This window comes from Pan troglodytes, chromosome 9 (genome assembly GCF_028858775.2).
Source record: "Pan troglodytes isolate AG18354 chromosome 9, NHGRI_mPanTro3-v2.0_pri, whole genome shotgun sequence".
Classification (NCBI taxonomy): domain Eukaryota; kingdom Metazoa; phylum Chordata; class Mammalia; order Primates; family Hominidae; genus Pan; species Pan troglodytes.
In genome coordinates this window covers 70497908-70522067 of record NC_072407.2, presented here as the reverse complement: position 1 = coordinate 70522067, position 24160 = coordinate 70497908, and the positions used below count along the sequence as shown (strand labels likewise).

General features: G+C 48.0%; 1 protein-coding gene across 50 annotated transcripts in view; it reads right to left on the bottom strand.

The window, feature by feature from the left end:
- Positions 1–16735, bottom strand: part of PPP6R3 (protein phosphatase 6 regulatory subunit 3) — a 153984-nt gene extending 137249 nt beyond the window's left edge. For 25 of the 50 annotated variants that reach the window (XM_009423583.5, XM_024347285.3, XM_054661475.2 and 22 more), the window contains exon 1: positions 16622–16710. The gene's annotated coding sequence lies outside the window, so the exon portion shown is untranslated. Of the gene's footprint in view, positions 1–15748; positions 15935–16001; positions 16187–16621 lie in introns of those variants that run through there. The other 25 variants (XM_009423582.4, XM_001173705.7, XM_054661477.2 and 22 more) reach the window with 5 other exon arrangements.
- Positions 16736–24160: the final 7425 nt, after the last annotated feature.

The following is a 24160-nucleotide window of genomic DNA, read 5'->3' as shown; positions in this document are numbered from 1 at the left end:
CAAACTCCTAGACTCAAGCAATTGATCCTCCCACCTCAGACTCCCAAAGTGTCAGGATAACAGGCATAAGTCACTGCACCTGGATGAAAATGAATTTAATACCCTGATAAACTCATCACAGAGCTGAAAAAGCATAAATTGAGCCATCATGAAGTCCAGATGCTCCTCAACTTACAATGGGGTTATGTCCCAATAAGTCTATCATAAAGTGGAAAAATCCTAAGTCAGACTATGGCAAGTCAGGGACATCCGGTGTTGTATTCTAACACCCACCCCCATCCCCCACCAACTAACAGAACAAGCAGAAAAAAATTAAGGATACTAGTTTGAACAGAGATGGAAAAGCCTCACCTTATAATCTGGAAATACACATTCTTTTAAACACACATAGAATAGTGATGAAAATCTGCACAAACTAAAACTAGCCTCAACAAATTTCAAAGTATCAAAATCGCATTAGACCACATTTTATTAACACTTTTTTTTTTTTTTTTAAAGAAACAGGGTCTCACTCTGTCACCTAGGCTGGAGTACAGTGGTGCAATCATAGCTTACTACTGCAGCCTCGAACTCCTGGGCTCAAGCAATCCTGCCACCTCAGCCACCTGAGTAGCTGTGACTACAGGCACAAACCACCACGCCCAGCTAAATAAAAAAATATATATATGTAGAGCTGGGGTCTCACTATGTTGTCCAGGCTGGTCTCAAACTCCTGGGCTCAAGCATCCTCCTGCCTAGGCTTTCCAAAGTGCTGGGAATACAGGTGTGAGCCATCACACCAGCCCTATTAACACAATTTAAGTTTGTCATCAATAACAAAGATTTTAAAAAGATACATATGCCAAGATTTGAAATCATAATGAAAATCTGAATATATTCAGAATTAAAGATAAAAATTATACATAGCAAAACTTATAGCATATAGCTAAAGTGGTGCTTAAAAGGAAATTACTACTTTATTTAGATATGTATGTACATATAAGTATATTAAAAGGTTGAAAATTAATGACCTAAACATACTGTTTAAGAAGTTAAATAGCCCTCTCCCTCCCTCTCCCCCCTCCCTCCTCTCCCCACGGTCTCCCTCTGATGCCGAGCCGAAGCTGGACTGTACTGCTGCCATCTCGGCTTACTGCAACCTCCCTGCCTGATTCTCCTGCCTCAGCCTGCCGAGTGCCTGCAATTGCAGGCACGCGCCACCACGCCTGACTGGTTTTCGTATTTTTTTGGTGGAGACGGGGTTTCACCGTGTTGGCCGGGCTGGTCTCCAGCTCCTAACCGCGAGTGATCCACCAGCCTCGGCCTCCCGAGGTGCCGGAATTGCAGACGGAATCTCGTTCTCTCAGTGCTCAATGTTGCCCAGGCTGGAGTGCAGTGGCGTGATCTCGGCTAGCTACAACCTCCACCTCCCAGCCGCCTGCCTTGGCCTCCCAAAGTGCCGAGATTGCAGCCTCTGCCCGGCCGCCACCCCGTCTGGGAAGTGAGGAGCGTCTCTGCCTGGCCGCCCATCGTCTGGGATGAGAAGAGCCCCTCTGCCCGGCTGCCCAGTCTGGGAAGTGAGGAGCGCCTCTTCCCGGCCGCCATCCCGTCTAGGAAGTGAGGAGCATCTCTGCCCGGCCGCCCATCATCTGAGACGTGGAGAGCGCCTCTGCCCGTCCGCAACCCCGTCTGGGAGGTGAGGAGCGTCTCTGCCCGGCCGCCCCGTCTGAGAAGTGAGGAGCCCCTCTGCCCGGCAGCCACCCCATCTGAGAAGTGAGGAGCCCCTCCGCCCGGCAGCCACCCCGTCTGAGAAGTGAGGAGCCCCTCCGCCCGGCAGCCGCCCCGTCTGAGAAGTGAGGAGCATCTCCGCCTGGCAGCCGCCCTGTCCGGGAGGGAGGTGGGGGGGCCAGCCCCCGCCCGGCCGCTGCCCCGTCTGGGAGGTGGCGGGCGCCTCTGCTCGGCCGCCCCTTCTGGGAAGTGAGGAGCCCCTCTGCCCAGCCACCACCCCGTCTCGGAGGTGTACCCAACAGCTCATTGAGAACGGGCCATGATGACGATGGCGGTTTTGTGGAATAGAAAAGGGGGAAAGGTGGGGAAAAGATAGAGAAATCAGATTGTTGCTGTCTCTGTGTAGAAAGAAGTAGACATGGGAGACTTCATTTTGTTCTGTACTAAGAAAAATTCTTCTGCCTTGGGATGCTGTTGATCTATGACCTTACCCCCAACCCTGTGCTCTCTGAAACATGTGCTGTGTCCACTCAGGGTTAAATGGGTTAAGGGCGGTGCAAGATGTGCTTTGTTAAACAGATGCTTGAAGGCAGCATGCTCCTTAAGAGTCATCACCACTCCCTAATCTCAAGTACCCAGGGACACAAACACTGCGGAGGGCTGCAGGGTCCTCTGCCTAGGAAAACCAGAGACCTTTGTTCACTTGTTTGTATGTTGACCTTCCCTCCACTGTTGTCCTGTGACCCTGCCAAATCCCCCTCTGCGAGAAACACCCAAGAATGATCAATGAAAAAAATAAAAATTAAAAAAATTAAAAAAAGGAAGTTAAATATTAGTGATTACAAATATGATAGAGATGCAAAAGATAGTAAGTCAGAATTTTATGCCAATATATTTGAAAATACAGACAAGAATAAGCAAACTTTTTAACATAAACTAACAAATGTGACTCAGGAAAAAACAAAGATTTTAATAATCCTATAAATATTAAAACATCCAAATAAGTAATTTAAAAATCTGAGACAGAAAACACCAGGCCCCAATGGTCTTACCAGCAAGGCTTACCAAACCTTCAAGGAACAGATAATTCCCTTTTACATAAACTCTCAAGAGAAAAATGAGGAAATACTACAATTTGTTTTATTGGACTAGAATAATCTTGATAATAAAACTCATCAAGGTTGATATAAAAAAAGGAAAATTACAGGCCAATCTCACCATGAACATGGACACATAAATCATAAGGCATTAGGTAAGTTAAAAACAGGAAAAATACAGCATTTCTTTTTTGAAAAAAAAGCAAGGACAAAAGATTTAAGTGAGCTTTCCTCTAAATAAGATATACAAATAGCAAATACGATATTTAAAAGATAATCAGGCTGGACGCAGTGGCACATGCCTGTAATCCCAACACTTTGAGAGGCCAAGGTGGGTGGACTGCTTGAAGCCAGAAGTTCGAGACCAGCCTAGGCAACAAAGCAAGACCCCTGTCTCTACAAAAATTGTAAAAATTAGCCAGGCATGGTGGTGTGTGCTTGTAGTCCCAGCTACTCGGGAGGCTGAAGCGAGAGGATTCCTTGAGCCCAGGAGTTTGAAGCTGTAGTAAGCTATGATCATGCCACAGTGCACTTCAACCTAGGTGACAAAGCAAGACCTTGTCTCAAAAAAAAAAAAAAAAAAAAGGTAATTGCTTTTTAACATGCAAATAGCCAACAAGCTATGCAAAAAGACACTCATCAGCATTAGCCATAAGGAAAAGGCAAATCTTCAAAATGTTAAAGTTACCACATTATCCAACAATTCCACTCCTACGTATACACCAAGAGAAATAAAACCATGTCTACCCAAAGATTTGTATGCAAATATTCACAGAAGTATTACTCACAATAGCCAAAAAGTAGAAATCCAGTAATAAAGAGACAAAAATAACAAAGCAGAGTGTTTTTCCTATTCTTTCCCTTAACAATCAACACAGGATACTTATGTGACCACACATCATGCAATCAGTTCTGCAGCAGACACCAGGTGGGTGTCCTCCAATTCAATTCCAACACCATCTACCTGGAGACAGAGTCAGATCCCACAGGGTGAGGACTCAGTCCCACAAGATTGCCCTCGACTTCTGACGCCAATCACAAGCTCCAGGTTGTTTTACCTGTGCTTCCCCCCAACAGCTATAAACTGGGGTTCCCATAACCCACTCCTTGGGTTTGATTAATTTGCTAGAGTGGCTTACAGAACTTAGGGAAACAAGTTTACCAGTTTATCATAAACAATATTACAAAGGATACAGATGGAGAGATACGCATGGCAAGGTAAGAGGGGAGGGGCTCAGAGCTTCCATGCCCTCTATGGGCACACCACCCTCCAGGAACCTCCATGTGTTCTAGAAGTTTCTAGAACCCAGTCTTTCCAGATTTTTATGGCAGTGACATTACTTGGGCACAACTGATTATATCATTGGCAGTTGATCAATTCAATGTTCAGCAAATCTCCTCTCACTGAAGGCTGGAGGTGGAGCTGAAAGTCCCAACCCTCTAATCATGGTCTTTCCAGTGACCAGCCCCTAACCTGAAGCTACCTAGGTCAGCTAGCCATCAGTCAACTCATTCGCATACAAAAAGACACTTATCATTTTGGAAAGTCCAAAGATTTTAGGAGCTGTATGCCCGGAAACTATGCCAAGGATGAAAATCAACTATATATTTCACAGGAAACAAATGTCCATCAACTGATGAATGGATAAATAAAATGTGGTATATCCATACAACTGAACACTATTCAGCAACTAAAAAGAATGAAGGACTGATACTGATACATGCTAAAACATGGATGAAACTTGAAAACATGCTAAGTTGAAAGAAGCTGGTCCCAAAAGACCACCTATTGTATGATTCTATTAATAAGCAATGTCCAGAATAGTCCAATGGGTACAAGGTGGTTTTGTTGTCGTTGAGGGGGTGACAAAAATGTTACAAAGTTAGACTGTGGTGATAAATGCACAGTTCTGTGAATATATTAAAATCCACTCAGTTGTATACTTTAAATTGATCAATTGAATAGTCTGTGAATTACTTCTCAATAATGTTGTCATTAAAAAAAAAAAAAACCCCGAGATATAAGTTTACATCCACCAAACCTGCAAATATTGAAGTCTGACAATACCAAGGGCTAGCAAGGATGTAGGACGGTGCTGGTAGTGAGGTAAAGAGGTACAATCATTTTGGAAAACAATTTGCACCATCTAGTAAAGTTGAAGATGTACATGTCGCACTACCCTGCAATTCTCTACATGGCTGGTACCCTGGAGAAATGCATCTGCACTTGTTTAAGGCAGCGTTCCTTCTTACTAGAAACAATTATATTCTCCAATGGCAGGATAAAGAAGAAAATGAGACATATTCAGTCTGCAATGTAACAGAGAAGTGAAGAAGGATAAACCACAACCACATGCACCAATGTGGGCAAACCTCTCCGTCTGTACGCCTTCCCTTCCCGGCTTTACCACCACGTCCCACCAACATCATCACTTCCTGGCCTCTCTCTTGCTTTGCTATTTCTGATTAGGGAAACCACAACCCCAGTTAAATGAAGCAATGCCTACTCTCCTTCCAGGAAAAATAACAAATCGTGCTGTCTTCACTGCAACTCAGGACTGCTACCCTCAGGTAGGCCATTCCATTCACACACATTCTTACTTTCCCACAGAATATGTCATACTTCCTCCTCTCTCCTCACACCCCGCCAGCCCTGACACCCCCTCATTCTCACTGACTGCTGAGAACTCTTCCATTTCACCAAGAAAAAAAAAAAGAAGCCAACGTCCACATGCTCCCACTATCCCATCTCCCCTAGTCTGCTCTCCCTCCTCCTACCAGGGAGGAGCCCATGGATGCCAACTCTCCACATGGGCACCCACCCACTTCCTGCTGCCTTCCCAAGAATGTGGCTCCAGCAAGGGTCACCTCTTCTGATTCATCATGTCATTCATCCTCTAGAGAATTACTTCACCAACACTGCAAAAATGGTATGGTTTCTCCCACCTCAACACCTCAGGATCCCAAATATCCCTTCATCACTGTGGCAAATCCCATGACGGAGCTCTACTTGCCTTTCTCTTCTCTCAATCCTTGTGAATGCTCCCTTCCAGGCTTTTCCTGCACCACCATGTGGGAACAGCTCTCATCAAGATCGTCGATGAATTCCACGCTGCCAGAGCCATGAGACGAGTCTTGGTCCTTATCTCAGGTGACCTCACGGCAGCAGCACTGGCAGAGGTCCCCACTCCATCCTCCGTGACAACACTTTCCTAAGGCCTCAAAGCTGCTCCTTCCACCTTCTAGGCTGCCGTAGAGCCTCATTCCTTCAGTGCCTCACTCAACCTCGGGACTGTTAAATGCCACCTAAATATTGAAGACTCCTATTTCTTTTTCTTTTCTTTTTTTTTTTTTTTGAGACAGAATCTCACTCTGTCACCCAGGCTGGAGTGCAGGGCGCGATCTCAGCTCACTGCAAACTCCACCTCCCAGGTTCATGCCATTCTCCTGCCTCAGCTTCCAGAGTAGCTGGAACTACAGGCACCCACCACTAAGCCGGCTAATTTTTTTGTATTTTTTTTAGTAGAGACGGGGTTTCACCATGTTAGCCAGGATGGTCTCATCTCCTGACCTTGTGATCCGCCCGTCTCAGCCTCCCAAAGTGCTGGGATTACAGGCGTGAGCCACCGCGCCCGGCCCAAAGACTCCTATTTCTATCTGCAGCCTAGATCTCTCCCTTGAGCAGCGAACACCCCAATCCAGCATATCTCCAATCTGCTCTCCAAAAGCTTCAGAAACTGAACATGCACAAAACCCAACTCCTGATCTTACTTCCACAGGCTGTTCTTCCCAAGTCTTCCCTTTCCTTATACATGGCAACGCCCACCAGCTACAAAAATCCCTGGTATCATCCTTTACTCCTCTCTCACACCCACTCCAATCTGCCAGCAAATCCGGTCTGCTCTTCCTTTTCAAGAAGGATTCAGCAGCCAACCTCTTCTCACTCCCACCCCTGCTCCCCTTCAGTCTCAGCTGCCATTACTGCTCTCCTGGATCACTGCCAGAGCATCCAACCTCCCTCCAGCAGCACAGGACAGTGGGACCTTTAGAAACCACATCATGTGACACCTCCGCTCAAAACACCAAATGACTTACCCATCTCACTCAGAGAAAAAGACAAAATCTTAACAATGGCCAGTGTGACCTACCCCCTCCCCCCATCTCCCCCATCCATCTGGCCTACCCTCCTCCCACTCTCCTTCAGGCTCCTCACTCCAGCCACACTGGCCTCCGCTGCCCCTCCAACACAGCAGACATGCCTCCTTCTTAGCACCTTGTCCTGCTGACCCTCCGCCTATAATGCTGCCCCTACCCCACTGCCACCCACAGCCTTGTGGCTGGGTCCCTCCACTCCTTCTGTTGACTGCTGTATTTCAATCTGCAGACAAGCACTCCCCCACACCCCACCTCTCCTGGTTTACTTTTCTCCCTGTTTGTATTACCATATGGCTACTGTATCTTTCATTTATCTGTTAACTGTCTTTCCCCTACCAAAATGTAAGCTCCATGAAAACAAGGACTTTTCATCTGCTTTGCTTACTGTTAACATGCCCAGCAGAACAGTGTTTAAGACATGGTAAGTACTCAAACATCTGAATAAAAGGATCACAGAAACAATGTTGAGTGGGGGCAAAAAAAGAACAAAGTGACTCCATTTACATTGTCTAAAGGAATGCAAAAATGAAGTCACATTATATAAGGATACATTCATACTTTGCAACACCATAAAGTAAAGCAGAAAAATGATACATACAAGGTATTTGCCTTGGGGAGGTCAGAAAGAGGGAAGTGGTGAGACGAGGACGCAGGGAGCCAAAGGTATGGCAACCTTCTATTTCCTAAGCTGGTTAGTGGGTACACAAGTGTCAGTTCTAATGTTTAATATCTGGGCACATGCTGATATATACTCTTTGAATTCATAGTCCAATTACAAGTTAAAATAAAAAACAGATTAGAGGCCAGGCATGGTAGTTCACACCTGTTATCTCAGCACTTTGGGAAAACAAGGTGGGAGGACTGCTTGAGCCCAGGAGTTCAAGACCAGCCTGGGCAACATCGGAAGATCTTGTCTCTACAAGAAAAAAAAAAAAAAATTTACCTGGGTGTAGTAGCATGTGCCTACAGTCCCAGCTACTCGGGAGGCTGAGGTGAGAGAATCGTTTCAGCCAGGGAGGTCAGTCAAGGCTGCAGTGAGCTATACTGCACTCCAGCCTGGGACTCTATCTCAAAAAAATAAACAAAAACCACTGCACTCTAGCCTGGGATTACACCACTGCACTCCAGATTACACCACTGCACTCTAGCCTGGGACTCTATCTCAAAAAGATAAACAAAGACAAAACAGATTAGAGCAGGCATTGACAAACTACAACCCACAGGCCAAATCCAACCCTCTGTCTGCTTTTATAAGTAAAGTCCTATTGGAAGACAGCCACCTTCATTTGTTTACAGATTGGCTATGGCTGCTTTCACACTACAAAAGCAGAGATGAGTCCTTGCAGAGACCATTTAGCCTCCAATGCCTAAAATATTTACTAACTGGTCCTTTACAGAAAAAATTTGCAAACCCTCAATAGAGCTGTCTGGTTATAATGCAGAATTTGTAAAGAAATTAAGTGCAAAATCAAAAAGATCCAATCATCTGTTAACATATATTGATCCTTCAAGGCGTATGTGATTATCCACACTATGTTGAAAAAATGATTCTATATAAAATGTGAGACTCCACAGCAAAGTTACCCTACAACGTCCTGTGTGCCAGAAAAGAATAAACTTAAAAGATGTTTTAGAAAGCAAACTGCAAACCAAATTTATGATCTCTACTCCACCAGCAGAAATTATGTTATATATGTTCTAATGTTATATTCATATTCACAGTTATATACATTAAAACATATATAACATACTCCAAATTTGGAGGAAGAAAATTTGCATATCAACACTAACTCTGTAACCTCCCCAACACTGAAACCACCATCACCCTGACTTCCGCAGAGCAGCTGGTTAGACCTCGAGGCCTCTCTATGATCCTATAATATTCCATTTCTCTCCTTGAGATCATTCACTGCACCTTGGAGGTGTTTCTGTACTTTTGTTACAAAATACTATACCTATGATGGGAGGATCTCATAGCTGCTGAGTCCATCTAAGGGCGTAATAACAAGAAGTCCACAGTGAAAAGGGACAGTCATTCACAGAGTGTTGTTTACTCAGAAGGGGCAGGGTCTCATTTGCAGACAAAAGAGACAGATGAGACCTGTCCATTGTCCAAAGGCAATACAAACCCTGTGTATCTCTATGTCAACAAAAAAGAACTCCTCAACTACTATACAGTGACAAAAAACTGACACATACTACCACCAAAAATAAAATTCCAGACGTTAACCACTTATTCTGAATTCTAAGTAAAATCCAGCTGTGATGTCACTCTTGAAACAAATAGCACTTAAAACTGTGGTCTGGAACATCACAATCCTATGGAATCACCGGGGCTGAGATTTCTCTGCTCCTTCTGGTTCCATTCTTCTGCATGGCCTCCATTTTTCTGTAAGAATAAATGGGCTGGGCATGGTGGCTCATGCCTGTAATTTCAACACTTTGGGAGGCCAAGACGGGCGGATCACTAGAGGTCAGGAGTTTGAGACCAGCCTGGCCAACATGGTGAAATTCCATCTCTACTAAAAATAAAAAATTAGCTGGGTGTGATGGCACACGCCTGTAGTCCCAGCTACTCGGGAGGCTGAGGCAGGAGAATCGCTTCAACCTGTAAGGCGGAGGTTGCAGTGAGCCGAGATCGCGCCACTACACTCCAGCCTGGGCGACAGAGTGAGAGTCCGTCTCAAAAAAAAAATAAATAGAAAATAAATGACGTCTAAGTGTTGTTGCAGCCCAAAACCATGATTCTCACGAATGGAAGCCTCAGTCAATTGTCAAGACTAGTCAGTGTTCCTCCCGCTACACCCATCTGAGGACCAAAGCCCAACCAATCTGACCAGCCAACCATGGAGCAGGCAGTGTGAACTGCCCTGATTAGGGTCTCAGTGTGACATGTGTTCTCAGGCAAGCTCTTTTTTCTCAAAGTGTGTCTCTGCCACCAGAATTTTTGTTCAGATTTACATGTAGGTATAGGAAACCCAAGGCTCCAACTAACAGTCCCACACAGCTTTCTCCAAGTCTGTCTGACTCAACATCAGTCTGCAGCCGTTTTAGTCCTGCTCTCTAATGTTCCTAAAAACAATCTTTCATTCATCTTTTCTTGGGCCATCAGATTTCACGGTAGTCAATCTCTGGGGAATTCAGATCACTTCAAGTCACTATGTATTTCCACTGTAAGAAATTCTGGAACTAATAATCCCGTGGTTTTCCCCAGAGTTACTGTGAAGTACAAAATCAGAGCCTCCTTATATCTGTAAAAAGATGTTCAGAACCTATCGAACTTTAATTGCCTAAGTTCAGTCAACTGTATAGTCTTCACTAATGCATCTAAAACAGGTCAACTCTAGCCAGCCGTAAGTGACAATTAGTAAATGGCCTCTACTCAGGGTAAAGCCAGCTCTTTGCCCAGTCTGTGACATGAAAATGTCCTAGCTAGGGCCGGGTGCGGCGGCTCACGCCTGTAATCCCAGCACTTTGGGAGGCCAAGGCGGGCGGCTCACAAGGTTAAGAGATCGAGACCATCCTGGCTAACACGGTGAAACCCCGTCTCTACTAAAAATACAAAAAATGGCCAGGCGCGGTGGCTCACGCCTGTAATCCCAGCACTTTGGGAGGCCAAGGCGGGCGGATCACAAGGTCAGGAGATGGAGACCATCCTGGCTAACACGGTGAAACCCCATCTCTACTAAAAATACAAAAAAAATTAGCCGGGCGTGGTGGCAGGCACCTGTAGTCCCAGCTACTCGGGAGGCTGAGGCAGGAGAATGGTGTGAACCTGGGAGGCGGAGCTTGCAGTGAGCCGAGATAGCGCCACTGCACTCCAGCCCGGGCGACAGTGTGAGACTCCGTCTCAAAATAAATAAATAAATACAAAAAATTAGCCGGGCATGGTGGCCGGCGCCTGTAGTCCCAGCTACTGGGGAGGCTGAGGCAGGAGAATAGCGTGAACCCGGGAGGCAGAGCTGGCAGTGAGCCGAGACCGCGCCACTGCACTCCAGCCTGGGTGACAGAGCGAGACTCCATCTCAACAAAAAAAAAAAAAAGAAAATGTCCTAGCTAGGCATAGAGATAAGATACCTTTCCACATACTGTCAAATGCCCTTTTACTTGCTTCTTTACCACGTAGCCAATCTACCTGGTATCCAAATGTCAGTCTGTAATCTTTCAATACCTGAAATAAACTGAGTATTGATCTAACTAGCAACTATCTCCTTCCTCATAAAACTAAAGGGGGTGAGAAGTAGGAAAGGGGGCTTCCATGACAAATAAATCTAAGCCAAAGTCAAAAGGCCACAACAAAATCTCCAGTCAACCTAGATCCATAATGCTGCAGGAGAAACACCCACTCCCACTTGAAGTAGCATCTATTTCAAGAATGCCGGAAACATTTTGCAAAAACCTACAGCAAGCTTCGGACGGGTCTGGAACCAGAGAGTCAGTGTCTGAGGTTTGGTCAAAGGATAACTGTTGTGTAGGGAGCTATAAACACCTATCTGTCATTACAAAACGGCTTCAGTATGGGAAGAATGGCACTGCTTTTTAAGACTCCTCAAACTAAGGAGGCAAGTCGAAGTAATCATTTCTTATAAATGAGTAACAAAGTGTAACCATCTTATTCTTTTGCAAAACTTCTGGCAATCTCAACCACCCAAAGTTTAAACAAATCAACCAACTGACCAGCAAACAGAAGCTCTTTCCTCCCAGGCCCCACTGACACCATGTACAATTCTTAACAGCTTTGTCGTCTCTTGTTTGCCTCTTCCTCTAGACTGCAGGTCCTTAAGGGCCTGTTCATCAGTGAATCCCTAATACAGTTCCTAGCAGAGTAAGGACTCAATTAATGTATTTGATGATGAAATAAATGGACATTAGAAGTAGATGGAGGTCACTGGTAGTTCTCAACATAGGCACAGGCCGAATTTCAGGATGAAGAATAAGAAAATGCCTCCATGACCTTTTGTAACTTCAGATATTAACATTTAGCTGCTAAAAATTTATAGTTTTCCTAATATTCTTCCATTCCATAAAGTAGATAATCTAAATTTTAATATGAGCAAAAAAGATCTACCCTTCTCTCTACCACTGCATCTCATCTCCCCAGGAGAAAAGAACACTTCTCTGCTGGGATCAGAGTCTAGGGCACAGAAGAGTCCAACTTACCAGTGGGCAGGATCACTGTGTTAAAGGCTGAGCATACTGTATGCCTATCTGTGCCCTCAATGGGCAGAACTGGTAAACTGATCCAGGGCTAATTCTCTGGGAATAGGTCTTTATTAAAACAAAAACAAAAACAAAAAACAGGCATGGTGGCTCACGCCTGTAATCCCAGCACTTTGGGAGGCTGAGGCGGGCGGATCACTTGAGGTCAGGAGATCGGGACCAGCCTGGCCAACATGGTGAAACCCCATCTCTACTAAAAATACAAAAATGAGCCAGGTGTGGTGGCACGCACCTGTAATCCTAGCTACTCAGGAGGCTAGGGCAGGAGAATCACTTGAACCCAGGAGGCGGAGGTTGCAGTGAGCCAAGATCATGCCACTGCACTCCAGCCTGGGTGACACAGTGAGACTGTCTCCGAAAAAAAAAAAAAAAAAGTTGAAGCTGGCATCTAAAACCAGACCTGACTGCTGACTGACAAAAGGAGGGCAAAAGATACTAACTCAAAAATTACAGTAGTGTAAGATTATTCAGCACAGAAGCAAACTCTAAATATCTAAGAATTTTGCTTAGTTTCAGCACAGTATGGTAATGTATTTTCACGAGGTTAAGAAAAAAAAGTCCTAAGATATTTTATAAAATCAATTTATTTAACAAATGCTTCTAAAGTTCAGTCTTCAGGCATCTGAAAAATGGTTAAGTATACCATCTAAATAATCCCCACTACTAAATAATCTCCAAGGCAGGATCTAGGTACTGCAAAGACCAAGTTCACAGATCACCGAAAGGAACCCTTAACTCACAAACAGTCCCTAAACCTGTGGTGTAAAACAGTGGTTCCAAAATTCAGCTGCATTTCAGTATTGTCTGAGAAGCTTCAAAAAAATAGATTCTCGTGGCCGGGCATGGTGGCTCACACCTGTAATCCCAGCACTTCGGGAGGCCGAGGCGGGTAGATCACGAGGTCAGGAGTTCAAGACCACCCTGGCCAAGATGTGAAACTCCATCTCTACTAAAAATACAAAAAACAGCCGGGCATGGTGGCGGGTGCCTGTAATCCCCGCCACTCGGGAGGCTGAGGCAGAGAATTGCTTGAACCCAGGAGGCAGAGGTTGCAGTGAGCAGAGATGGCACCACCACACTCCAGCCTGGGCGACAGAGCTAGACTCATCTCAAAAAAAATTAATAAGATTCTCAATCCCACCATTTCCAGAGGTGGAGTCCAACATCCATGGTCTTAAAAAATTTCTAATTATTCTAATGCAGGCTTATTCTAATGCAGGCCAGTCTCACATCTATCTAAGTGCAGGATTTCTCAACCTCAGCAGTGTTGCTATTTGGGACTGGATACTTTTGCGGGCGGGCAGGGAGGAGGCTATGCTGGACACTGTAGGATGTTTAGCAGTATCCTTGGCCTCTACCCTCCAGAAGCACACTGCCCACTCCCAGAGGTGTAACAAGCAAAAATATGTCCAGACACTGCCAAATGTTTCCTGGGGGGTGAGGGGGGAACCACCCCCAACTGAGAACTCTTGAACTAGAGTAAATCAAAAAACAATCATTTGAAGTTAAGAAAGGAAAGAAATATGAAAGCTGTTTAAAGCCAAGAGGCCAGATCTTTTTTTCAGTACAACATTAGAAAAAGTAGCAGCCAACACTGGGGTGCAGACCATAACTTCTAAGGACCAAGTCAATGCTGAGTTTTAGTTGAGCAGATAGAAGAGCTTTATTTTCACTATCATTTACTCTTATTTAGTAAAATATTGTAAAATTTTAGACCAAAACACACACACACACAAACACACACAGAGGCTGCCTCTCAAATACTGAAAATATAGAACTAGACGATGAAAGTTGTCATAGAAATAAAATACCGATCGTGACACTTGTTTTAAAGAGATGTTTATTTGTAACAAGCACATAATCTCTCTACCAAATAGGTGCAAAGCCCTATCTTTTTTTTTTTTTTTTTTTTTTTTTTTTTTTTCCTGAGACTGAGTCTCACTCTGTCTCCCAGGCTGGACTTGGCTCACTGCAACCTCCGCCTCCCGGGTTTAAGCGATTCTCCTGCCTCAGCCTCCCAAATAACTGGGATTACAGTCACACGCCACCATGACTGACTAATTTTTGTATTTTTAATAGAGACAAGGTTTCACATGTTGGCCTGGTCTCGAACTCCTGACCTTAAGTGATCCGCCAGCCTCGGCCTCCCAAAGTGCTGGGATTACAGGCGTGAGCCACCGCGCCCGGCCAAAGCTTTATCTTAAAAAGCTAGGCAACCTCATCCTGTCAATGTTACTTCTATTCATTTTCTGCTCAGCTATGGTCTGATTCTCAAATTCTCAATTAGTTCATTGAAACTAACAACTTTTTGCTTGTTGACTTTGCTTTGCTATACTTTACACAAAGGCTAGACTTCTAAACCGAAAACAATCTTCTTCCTGTCCTTAAGTTCCACCAGCAAGATACTCATCTCTACTTAAGACTGAGTCCATCAAAACACACATCTCCAATACAGCAAACCAAGTCCCAAGTAAACACAACAATACCAGGGGAAGGTGCACGCAAGGTTTCGAGCACCATGGAGGAGAGTATCGGGCAAGCGGTAAAGGATTGTGAGTTTATTTCTGACTGAGTGCAGGCATTTTGTTCAATGTTCTAGACTCCCTGACCAGACATGCTGAAGTGGAGAATACCTTCCAAAGTATCCCTCCAGGACAAAAGCTATTTCCCAAACTATCTTTGCTGAAGAATACTGCAATCCACGGCACCCTTACAGTCTTCAGTAACAAGGAGGACTACACTAAGAAACCCTAGTTACTGATTCGGGTGGCAGTCACCCAGAAACTAGTATCCAAAAGCACATGAGGAATAAAGCCCGACTTAAGCTTGTGATGGGCTTTTCTGTATTTAACCATCTCTTTAAACATTATGAGGTGCTACTACTCATTAATTACTCCGGTAAATGTTCCTAATTTAAGGAATGGTCAAAACCCCTGTTCTGAAAAAATTAAAATAACTTATAATTTTACTTTTTCGGCCCAACTGAGTCTTACACATAGCTTTCTAAAGGCAGTCACCAAGATTCGGGACTCAAATGCTCATCTGACTTCCCAATAGTACCTAAACATTTAAAAATCAAATTTAAATTAAACAATAATAGCCATCAACTAGCCTAACCACTAATCAGCCACTGAGGTGATTCTATGTGCCAGGCACGGCTCTAGCTGTTTTACATGTATTAGGGCAATTATCCTGACAAACTTATGGCTGGGACACTTATTATTATTCCCATACTACAGAGAAAAAAAAAGAGAAGCTGGGTAACTTGCCCAAGGTCACAGAGCTAAAAAGTGGTCACTGACTCCACTCCACAGTGAGGAAAACCCAACCACCACCATAACTGGGTCTCATACACTTGCTCAGTTCGGTGGTTGGAAACCTGGAGTCCCTGTCCCCCTTGAAGCCTATCTGCAACATGACCTTGAGGACAAAATCAAAGTAAACGTCCCACGAATAAAGGACACCACCCCGTCAACAAGTGCTGCGAGGATGAAAGGGAACGCCTGTCAAGCACCCCCTCCCATAAAAGCAAAACAGACCCAAAGCCCCACAGAGAAAATGTGAAGTACCAGGAAAATGACATTAAGTCACGCGGTTGAAACGTCAGGGCACGGAGGTACATCCAAAGACCCATCCCGTTCACCTATAATTAAAAAGTCCAAATTGTGATCACAGCCAGCAGGACCTCAACAGGAAACACCTCCAAGTAAACAGTGAATGGGCTTCTTTAAGAGGGAGGGACTTCAAGCCACAAGAAGGACCACCCACCCCCCCACCCCCGGCTCAAATACACCAGGGAGGCATTCGAGACAGTTTACATACAAGCCACCTCACAGGAGTTAAAAAGCCACTGGGAAGGGTACTGGGAGCCTCGGAACTGGCTGGTGTGGATCCCGATGACTCTGCGGCGAATTAACAGAAACCCACAAAACTTGTTTCCCGAAGAGCAGAGTCCAACAATGGTCTTCGCGACTCTTGACGGCGAGTTGCTGCCTCAACTTGACGCGCTCCCCGAGGCCCCCGGGAGGCCCAGCGGGAGCGGAGACCGGGCGCGGGCCGGGGAGGGGCGAGACTGCGGGCCGCGGCCGGCGGGCGGGAAGGCTGGAGCCAGAGCCGGGTCAGGGGCGCGCCTCGCCCGCCCGCCGCGCCAGGCCGCGAACGTCAACGAGGCACAAAGTTCGCCGCCCCGACCGCGTCCCGCTCCCGGCGCCCGTCTTGGCGGGGCCCCCGGCTAACAGGAGCGGACGGGGAGCGGCCGGGAAGGACTCGGCGCCGCGCCTCCCGGGCCCGCGGAGCGACGAATTCCGGGGGGGGAGGGGAGAGGGGCCGGGACGTTCCCTCCCTGAGCCGCCGAGGCCCAGGTGGAGGGGCCCCGCGCCTGCCCGCGCGCCTCGCACACCCCGCGCCGCGGCCTGCTCCGGCGCCTCCCCCACCCCCATTACCTGGAGGTGCCCACGACCCGCCGCTAGTTGCGCTCAGGCGGGAAACGCGCTCACCGACACCATCAGCGAAGCGCCCAAAATGGCGGACGTATCAAGCAGGCCTTGAGTTCCCCCCGCCCTCCCTCTGGCCGCCTCTCAGCCAATCGCGGCCCTGTCCCCGCCCCCAGCTCCAGGCTCATTGGCCCCTCTCTCCCGCCCCCTACTACCTATTGGATCGCCTAGCGGCTCCTTTGACTCCGTTCCGATTGGCCCGCAAGCCTCGTCAGTCAAGCGCGAGGGGCGCATTCTTTTCCCATGGACTTGACGGATCCGGAACCTCTAGGACCCCGGAGCCTGAGAAACAAATCAGAAACGGGGAGAAACCTGGCTGGGTCCCCCTACGCCGTAGCAACAGCAGGTCCTCCGCTTGACGGACGCTTCGGACCACCAATCCGAGTGGCCAATGCTTTTTAAAACTAAATTGAGCCAAGCCAATCATGGCCGTGGAGCCGGAGCCGTGAGGGAGCCAATAGGGTGGCGAGCTGGCCGGGCGGGGCGGGGGCGGCGGGGGACACCGGTGGTGACGTGAGCCACAATATGCGCCGGCTGCAAAGGTTAGGCCGAGCTAGGGAATCAGCTTAAGTGGAGAAGCGTTCGTTTAGTATGTGAGAGGTAACGGGATCGATGCCCGCATTCGCCGCAGGGGAATTTTATCAGAATGATTTCCCATTGCGGTCTCTTTACCCGAAAGAGGTGGCTGTCCTCGTAGCGGTGTCAAGGTGAGGGATCGCGGAATATCCCTACCTGTGACGCACCGCCAAGAGATAAGTGCCCTTGTCCTGGGGGAAGGATTTAGACGAGAACTTTTGGGGTTTGGTTTTGTTTGAGACGGAGTTTCCCTGTTGTCCCCCAGGCTGGAGTGCAGTGGTGCGACCTCAGCTCATTGCAACCTCCGCCTCCCAGGTTCAAGCAGTTCTGTCTCAGCCTCTCGTGTAGCTGGGATTACAAGCGCACGCCACCATGCCCGGCTAATTTTTGTATTTTTAGAAGAGACGGGTGTTTCACCATGTTGGCCAGGCTGGTCTCGAACTCCTGACCTCAGGTGATCCGCCCACCTCAGCCTCCCAAAGTGCAGGGGTTATAGGGGTGAGCCACCGCTCCTGGCCTGGGGTCTTTTTTGAGACAAGGTCTTGCTCTGTTGTCCAGGCTGGAGTGCGGTGGGGTGATCATGACTCACTGCAGCCTCCACCTCCTGGGCTCAAGCAGTCCCCCCACCTCAGCCTCCCGAGTAGCTGGGACCACAGGCACGCACCACTGGGCCCCGCTAATTTAATTTTTTGTAGAGACAGGGTTTCCGTGTGCACACGAGCTTCTAAATGCTCCCCCGGGCTTCCCGTTCCCCGCCATATCTGTGCCTCCCAGGTAGGACCGAGGTCCCGGACATCAGGACCCCCGCCCCAAGAGCCAGCCCGGGACACCGAGACAGCCCACGGTTAGACCCCATGCTAATAACCTGCCTTATTCCAAAATGGATTTGAGGCGCCTCTCAGAGTCCCATGAAAATCCACAGGAGGTCCCGGCGCGGTCACGCCTGTAATCCCAGCACTTTGGGAGGCCGAGGCGGGTGGATCACGAGGTCAGGAGATCGAGACCATCCTGGCTAACACGGTGAAACCCCGTCTCTACTAAAAATACAAAAAGAAAAAAAAAATAGCCGGGCGCAGTGGCGGGCGCCTGTAGTCCCAGCTACTCAGGAGGCTGAGGCAGGAGAATGGCGTGAACCCGGAAGGCGGAGCTTGCAGTGAGCCGAGATTGCACCACTGAACTCTAGACTCGACGACAGAGCGAAACTCTGTCTCAAAAAATAAATAAATAAATAAAAACAAAAAAGACTGGTCTCATAAGATTATGATATTGTAGTTGTACTGGACTTTTTTTTTTTTTTTTTTTTCTGAGATGGAGTCTTGCTCTGTCGCCCAGGCTGGAGTACAATGGGGTGATCTCAGCTCACTGCAACCTCTGCCTCCTGGGTTCAAGCAATTCTCCCTGCCTCAGCCTCCCCAGTAGCTGTAATTACAGGTGCATGCCACCATGTCCCACTAATTTTTGTATTTTTAGTAGAGATGGGGGTTTCACCATGTTGACCAGGCTGGTCTGGAACTCCTGACCTCAGGTGATCCACCCACCTTAGCCTCCCAAAGTGCTGGGATTACAGGCGTAAGCCACCACGCCCAGCTGTACTGGATCTTTTCTATGTTTAGATACACAAATATTTACCATTGTGTTACAGCTGCTTTCAGTATTCAGCACAGTAACATGCTGTATGGATGTGTAGTCTAGGAGCGATAGGCTATCCCATATAGCCCAGGTGTGTAGTAGGCTAGACCATCTGGGTTTGTGCTAAGTATACCTGTGATGTTTGCAAAGGACAAAATTGCCTAACGATGCATTTCTCAGAACACATCTCCGTTGTTAACTGTACTAAGCCATTTTATATACGGGACTTGAGAATCCTTGGGGGTCCCAGAAGCAATCTCCCACGGATACAGAGGGACAACTGTATCTACCAGCCCGTGTACGCGCCACGAAAAGTACTGTGCTTCTGGGGAGGCTGCAGACAGGGCAGACCTTTCTCACATTGATCCTGCTACTCAGAGAGGCATGGAGGAACATAGTCAAGCCGGAAGCCAGCCTGGGAGGTGTGCTCTGTGCGGGGGTTAGGGAGGGGATTCACAGGCTGATCACCTGGGCAGGGCGGGAGCGGCCATACCAGGGAGAGAGGCCGAGGCAGCAAGGTGGAAGGAGCACACCCCGTGGAAGGCAGGGTGGGGCTGATCTCAGGTCTGGGGCAACAGCACGAGAAGCAGGTGCAGAAGGGACCATGGAGGCTTTGGAAGCCAGGCGGAGGAACCTGGGTTTATGCTCAGACCATGGAAGCCAAGGAAAGCTTCCGGGCAGAAGAAGGGCTGGCCATACTCTAGAGAAGATGGCTGGAAGCGAGAGCAGGGAGCACCAGGTGTAGCACAGGGCCAGAGGGGCAGCTTGGAGCTGGACTAAGGAGCCCGGGAAAGGTTGCAGAGAGTCCTGGGACTGGCTGGTGCCTGAGAGGGAGGCTGGGCCATGGGCAGGAGGGGGCAGCCAGGGCTGGGCTCCCATCCGTCCTTCCCTGCTGGGGAGCCCAGGGAGGACCCAACACCCCCACCGACACTTGCATCCCTATACTCACTCATCATCAAAGGATTTGCCAGTATCTGCACCAGGCTCCTCCATCCCTGACTCTGAGGTGGGTCACAGGGCCATATACATTATAATGAAATCATACAGTACCTTGCCCAACGTAAGTGGGCCCCTAAGGTCTCCACTTATGGTTTGCTTCTAACCTAACCAGAAGGTTGAAGTCAGGGAGGACTTCCTGGAGGAGGAGGTATCTGAGCTCAGCCTGGGTCCTGAGAGCCATGGGGAGCTACTGACAGGCTTTAAACAGAGGAATGACTTAGAAGCTTTGCATTCTACACAGATTGACGTCTCTACCCTAAAACGTCTAGATTTCAGGGATCACCACCTTCTGTCTTTCCTCCTGATCCTTTTGTAGTTTAATGTTTCATATTAATATTCAACTTTTCAATCCATCTAGACTTTAAAAAAAAACAACCCCATAAATATATGTACCTGCTATGTACCTGCAAAAATTAATAACAAATTATTAAAAAAACACACATGTAACTGAATAGTTTCAAACATATTCAAAAGCAGAGAGAAGAGCAGGCTGCATGCTCACGCACCCATCACCTGGCTATCATGACTTAAATTTTGGGAACAGAATCAGAGCTGCCAAATTTTAATTTTTTTTTTTTTTTTTTTTTTTTTGAGATGGAGTCTTGCTTTGTTGCCCAGGCTGGAGTGCAGTGGCACAGTCTTGGCTCACTGCAACCTCTGCCTCCCAGGTTCCAGCGACTCTCCTTCCTCTGCCTTCCGAGTAGCTGGGAGTACAGGCACACACCACCACGCCCAGCTAATTTTGTGTTTTAAGTAGAGACAGGGTTTCACCATGTTGGCCAGGCTGGTCTTGAACTCCTGACCTCCGGTGATCCGCTTGCCTTGGCCTCCCAAAGTGCTAGGATTACAGGAATGAGCCACCGCACCCGGCCCCCAATTTCAATTCTGTAATGATTTTTTTTTAAGTATTTACTATTATCATAATTTCATAAAAGAAAGGACATGCTAACACACACATACACTAACACAGGAAAAACTAGCTCTGAATAAAGAAGAGCTTAAATTGAAGAAGTTCAGGCCGGGTGTGTGGCTCACACCTGTAATTCCTGCACTTTGGGAGGCCAAGGTGGGCGGATCACCTGAGGTCTGGAGTTTGAGGCCAACATGGAGAAACCCCATCTCTACTAAAAATACAAATATTAGCTGGGCGTGGTGGCGGGCGCCTGTAATCCCAGCTACTCGGGAGGCTGAGGCAGGACAATCACTTGAACCTGGGGGCGGAGGTTGCAGTGAGCCGAGATTCTGCCACTGTACTCCAGCCTGGGTGGAAGAGCGGAACTCTGTCTGAAAAAAAAAAAAAAAACAAGAAGTTCAACTTGAAGGGAAAAATGCCGTATTGTCTTTCCCTTTGTTATGTCACCAGGGCACAGTCCATCCCAGGCTGGCGCTGATCCACGGGCTGGAGAGGGGCTGCCCCAGAAGAGGACATGCCAGGAAGGGCTTGGCTGGTGTTCAGGAGCCCAGGCCAGGTCAGGTCAAGAGGTGTTGAGGCTGGACGGGAGAGGCCAGCTACGGGCTCATGTAGGATATGAGGGGTCGGCCCATTTCAACGTGGAAACTGAGCTCTTCTGCTTCTCTTTCTTCTTCACTGCATTAAGATTCAATCCCGCTTGGGAAGCAGGTATTTCCCTTCCTATAAAGGATGGTTGGGAGCCTGAGTGTTGGGAGAAAGTGAAGCCGCTGAGTTACTAACAACTAGGGCTGCCGTCAAGCCTATGGGGAAAGAGAGAAGAGGACATTTGGAAGGAGAGAGATCAAGCTGTGGCACTCTGGGAGAGGACCACAGAAAAGAGGCCAGTGAGGGGGTTCCCCGGTGGCATCTGAAGGTGTGGCCCAACCAGGAGGTCCAGAGGCTGCCAGCCGAGTGGCCCAGGAGAGGGAACCTCACAGGGGCTGAGTGGGATCCAAGCCCTAGCCACCGTCCTAACCACCCACATTTCTCAGGAACAAGACCTCCCACGGTGGCCTCCCCGGCAGTGGAAATAGCCAAACTGGCAACATGGACTTTCTTCAACTGCCCGGGCGATGCTGCCTCAGTGCCCCAGGGCAGGCAGGAAGCTCCCACACCCATTCTGGAATGAGGGGTTGGAGGAAGGCTGAGCTGAGCAAAGGACCCATCTCTGCTCTGGTTGGTGGGGAGGGAGCCCATTATACAAGAGACCCCTCAGGGCTCAGTGAGGGGTGACAGAGACTTGGGGAGTAGTGGCTGTCACTGCAGAGGTGAGAGGGTTTGGAGAGAAGGTACATGCCTTTTTGGCCGCATTGAGTAGCACCTGGTAGCCAGTTAGTAACGTGTATTGGATAAATAAATGATTAAACGGATGCACAAAAAAAAAATGTTGGCTTAGCTTCTTTTTACCCAAACCTCAGTTCCCTCAAGTAGATTCTGGGAACACCCCCTACCTGGCTGGACTGTTGTGAAGTTTAAATAAGCCAGGTTAACTTCACCTCCTCCTTTAAGACACAGCTCAGACGCTGCCTCCTCCAAGAAGCCCCCTCTGGCTTCCCGTGTGAATATGACGGCCCTCTGGGCTCTAGGGTACCTTAGAACAATGCTTCCTTATGGCTTTGGAACCCCGCTGTCTCCGGGATTTGGAGCAAATGCAGGGGAGGAGCCACACCTGACTAATCTCTGGGTCTCCCAGCGCATAAGTGGCATAAGGGCAGGGCTGTGCCCGCTTCAGGCACTTACTGAAGGATGTACTTGGCAGAGGGTAGGCAGCCGGCGGATGAGCCCCTCACTCTCCCCAGCTGACTGCGTGGGCAGGAAAGGCGGGTTCAGGAGACCCAGCCTCCCTGGGCTGTCACCACCTCTGCACATCCAGCCCCATTGATCAAGGGTTCAATTTTTGGGGTCCTGTTGGGAGGCCAGGAGACTCTCTCCAGGCACTTCTTCCAGGTCTTTGTGTTGGTGTGTGTGTGTGTGTGTGTGTGTGTGTGTGTGTGTTTTGTTTGTTTTATTTTATTTATTTATTTATTTATTTTGAGATGCATTCTCGCTCTGTTGCCCAGGCTGGAGGGTGGTGGCATGATCTCGGCTCACTGCAAGCTCCACCTCCCGGGTTCACGCCATTCTCCTGCCTCAGTCTTCCTGAGTAGCCGGATTACAGGCGCACGCACCATGCCTGGCTAATTATTTTGTTTTTTTAGTAGAGACAGGGTTTCGCCACGTTGCCCAGGCTGGTCTTGAATCCCTGGCCTCAAGCGATCCGCCCGCCTCAGCCTCCCAAAGTGCTGGGATTACAGGCGTGAGCCACCGTGCCCGCCCAGCCTAGGGGTACATGAAACTTTTTTTTTTTTTTTTTTTTTGAGACAGAGTTTCACTTTGTCCTCAGGCTGGAGTGCAGTGGCGTGATCTCGGCGCACTGCAATCTCCGCCTCCCAGTTCAAGCGATTCTCCCGCCTCAGCCTCCCGAGTAGCTGGGATTGCAGGCACGCGCCACCACACCCAGCTAATTTTTGTATTTTTAGTAGAGACGGGCTTTCACCATGTGGGACAGGATGGTCTCAATTTCCTGACCTCGTGATCCGCCCGCCTCAGCCTCCGAAAGTGCTGGGATTACAGGCCTGAGCCACCGCGCCCAGCCATGATGTTTTGATACAGGCATATAATGTATAATAATCACATCAGGGTAAATGATGTAACCATCACATCAAGCATTTATCCTTTGTGTTACAAAAAAAATCTAATTATACTTTCCTATTTATTCTTTTTTTTTTTTTTTTTGAGACGGAGTCTCCCTCAGTCACCCAGGCTGGAGTGCAGTGGCATGATCTCAGTTCACTGCAAGCTCTGCCTCCTGGGTTCATGCCATTCTCCTGTCTCAGCCTCGTGAGTAGCTGGGACTACAGGCGCCTGCCACCGTGCCCGGCTAATTTTTTTTTTTGTATTTTTGGTAGAGACAGGGTTTCATCGTGTTAGCCAGGATGGTCTCGATCTCCTGACCTCGTGATCCGCCCGTCTCGGCCTCCCAAAGTGCTGGGATTACAGGCATGAGCCACCACGCCCAGCCTATTTATTCTTAAATGTACAATAAATTATTGTTGACTCCAGTCACCCTGATGTGCTACCAAATACGGATCTTCTTCATTCTATCTAACTGTATTTCTGTACCCGTTAACCATCCCTCCTCCACCTCACCCCCCAAACCCACTACCCTTCTCAGCCTCTGGTAACCATCCTTCTACTCTCTATCTCTATGAGTTCAATTGTATTAATTTTTAGCTCCCCGGCCGGGCACGGTGGCTCACGCCTGTAATCCCAGCACTTCAGGAGGCTGAGGC